Here is a 3,194-nt window from a genome sequence, read left to right on the forward strand (position 1 = left end):
TATACAAGACGTCATATATCCATATCTCAACAGATGAATGATTAAAGGATGTGAACAGTTGTCAAAAGAACGGCAAAGAATTCACAACTGCTTGAAAAATGCTCCAAATGACTAAAAAAAGTGAGAAATGCAATTGAAACAACCATACAGTTTCACCTCTCATCCTGTAAAATGGCAAAAAGGACAAAACATGGCAAAAGTCAATGTCATAGAGGCTTTGAAAGACAGGCACAATAATACATTTTCAGAATTGTGAAATGGTACAACTATTTTCTAAAGGAATTTGGAATTATGCAAATAAAGTTATTAAAATGTCCATATCTTTGGAATTACAGACTCGACTACTGAGCTTATTTATCAAGGAAGCCACCGATAAGAAAAGAAAATGTCCCCATATACTCCAAAATACTTACAGCAACACTTTTTTATTATCGCTGACAACTGGAAACAAAGTAGACATCCATCAATCAGGGAATGCCTGGATGTAGTAGGATACTACTGTGCTGTAAGAAATGATGTGCAGAGTGATGTAAGAAAAAGCAATATACACAGCAACTACAACAATGTAAATAGAAAGAACACACACACAAATCAAAATTATAACAAGCAAGTATGACTCAACTGAAGAGACAGCCCTTCATGAAGGTGGAAGGTCAATAGATATTAAATATTACCTATGTTTTTCAATACATGTATCAATCAAATGTGCTACATTTTTTCTTACTTTTCCTCTATAAAAATACTATTTTTCATATGGGATGGTTCTCTGAGAAGTGGCAAAGAAGTATACATTGAATACTACAGTGATGCAAACAGAAAACAGGAAATACCAATAAAAACATGGTTTTAAAAATTATAAATCAGCTTCACTCTTCTTCCTCTTGCCTTACTGGTCAGAAAGGCAGGGTTCTCTGTCTTCTTTCAGCAACTGGCAATATGAGTAGTCTAGTTAGTGGATTTATAGGAAGAACCCTCATGTTTTGTGGAGTGAGCAGAATGAACTGTTGGTATAGCTGGGAATGTGCAATCTTGAGGATCATGTCCTTGGCAATTCTCCTATTGACAGGATCCATGTATATATCAAATGCATCCAGGCATGTGAAAGGAGATTCTGTGATGGACCATAAAGTAAGAACAAAACAAAGTTTGAAAAAGAGCTTTCACTCCCTGCTAGGAATTGCATGTCACCAGAAGCAGCTTTAATTCTTTCTTTAGGCTGGACTCGTATAAAAAGAGTTTCATTTTTTGTGATCAAAGCTCATTTTCCCTGAGTAGACCCACTGCGATAGTAAGTTATCAAAGTGTAGCTTGCACCATAAAGAAAGACTTCTTCTAAATTGCTGCCAAATTTCGGGTTTTTGTGTTGATATTTGATCCAGTGATTTAATACACTTTTTAAAATTCTTCACTTTAACATCTAGACCTAGATATCTTTCTTTTACTTCTTGGTGTTGTTGCATTATTTCTTCTCTGCTTCCATAACTGCTGTTTTCTGATGCTGTCTTCTGCTTTACCAATCCAATTATTTTATCAAGAACAGAGGGGGTATCTTTAATTTTTTTTCGCTCTTGGCAGAGGTCCTTGGCTTGAGCAAGCTCTATCTCCAGGTTCCTCTCTTTCATAGTCAGCTCTTCCTTGGTCACTTGGACAGAATCCAGGTGTTGTTTAAGCCTCTCTTGATAATGCAGTATATACTGTTTTTCAGTAGCCACTTCTTAATTGATCCTGTTTAGTTCTTGCTTCAGAGATTCTGCTGATTCTGAAATTTGACACATTTCTACCTTAATGTTTTCTTGTCTCTGTTCAGCATCCATTTTCTATTTTCTTAAATTCTTCATCTCTTCCTTTCTCATTTTCACCTTTTCCTCTACCTCTTTCATCTACTTTTTAATTTCTTATGTTTCTTTTTCCAGAATGGAGATATCTCCTGGTTGGTTTTCTTCCTTCTCCAGATCTCTTATTCCCATGTTGATTTTTGTCACTGTAATTTTTATTTCTTGTAAATGTAGATCATGATTCTTCAAAATTTCTTGATACTTTCTAATATCATTTTCAAGTGTACATGCATGTTGCTGATATACAGACAACTGTGCCATTTTATTTTCAGTTTCTTTCTCCAAATGACTTATTTCCATTTCCACATCAATCAAATAAGTAGGTCTCAATTTTTCACATGAGTAATACCGTCTCTCTAACACTTGGTCACCATCAGCAGTAAAAACTTCACTACAGTTCTTGGAGTATCTCTGAGCCTGCATTACTGTACCAGTCAAAGAGTTATTTTTGATAAGCAGCACTGACTCTATGCCCCTCATGTCAATCAAAGCATTGGCCACCACTGCCTCACTTATTTCTAAAGCTGTGAGAACTGTTGGATACTCTGGGTGAAAGGCTGCTTTATGTGTTACATCACGTACCTCACACTGGAATGGTGCCACAATTATCTGTGGTTGTGGAGAGCCTGGTGGATAAAACTTTTCCATTGACCCCTGAAGTACTTCCTCATCTTTGGGGTTGTTACAACAAAAGGCAAAAAGAAGGCCCTTTAAGCAGGACTCAACAGCCAAAGCAAATTTAGGATCTCGGAGACAAATGCAAGTATGTAAGTGGGCCTATAGGTTTGCAAATAAAGCACCCTTTTCTATGGGCATTGACTACTGCTTCAAGAAGGGCTGTCATTTGTGGTTCAAATCGTTTCAGCGGATCACTTTTACAGCTTTTTAATCGGTTTAGCTGTTGCTGCTCATCATTCAGTATTTGCTGTATATCTGATACTTCTTCCCTAAGTCGAGAATGTTCTTCATTATCTTTTTTGATAGCTTGCTGAAGATGTCCCATCACTTGAACAAGTGAATCTATTATCTAGCATCCTTTGTTATGCTATTTTTTTTGTGCCCACACACCATGGTCATCTGTAGTCTAAGAGAGACAGCCAAATGACCATCCTTCTATTAAAATGCTGGCATTATGAATAACACTATGATATCACCCAGAAATGATGTCTCCTGGATCTTTTTAAACGCCACAGTCACCGGAACCAAGAAAGGATCACAGCCTACTACTCTAGATTCTTCACAAACACTCCCATAACTATGAAACCATGGGGAGAGTTTTTGTTAGGACTCTGACTGTGATCCAACTCTCCCTTTCACTAGTAATTTACTAGTAATTTCGCTAGGAATTAAATTTTATGT

General features: G+C 36.7%; 1 pseudogene; it reads right to left on the minus strand.

Annotated features, from left to right (window-relative positions):
• Positions 1-866: 866 nt before the first annotated feature.
• Positions 867-2,838, minus strand: LOC140515864 (structural maintenance of chromosomes protein 6 pseudogene; annotated as a pseudogene).
• Between the last annotated feature and the right edge of the window lie 356 nt (positions 2,839-3,194).

Source organism: Notamacropus eugenii, chromosome X (genome assembly GCF_028372415.1).
Source record: "Notamacropus eugenii isolate mMacEug1 chromosome X, mMacEug1.pri_v2, whole genome shotgun sequence".
Taxonomy (NCBI): Eukaryota; Metazoa; Chordata; class Mammalia; order Diprotodontia; family Macropodidae; genus Notamacropus; species Notamacropus eugenii.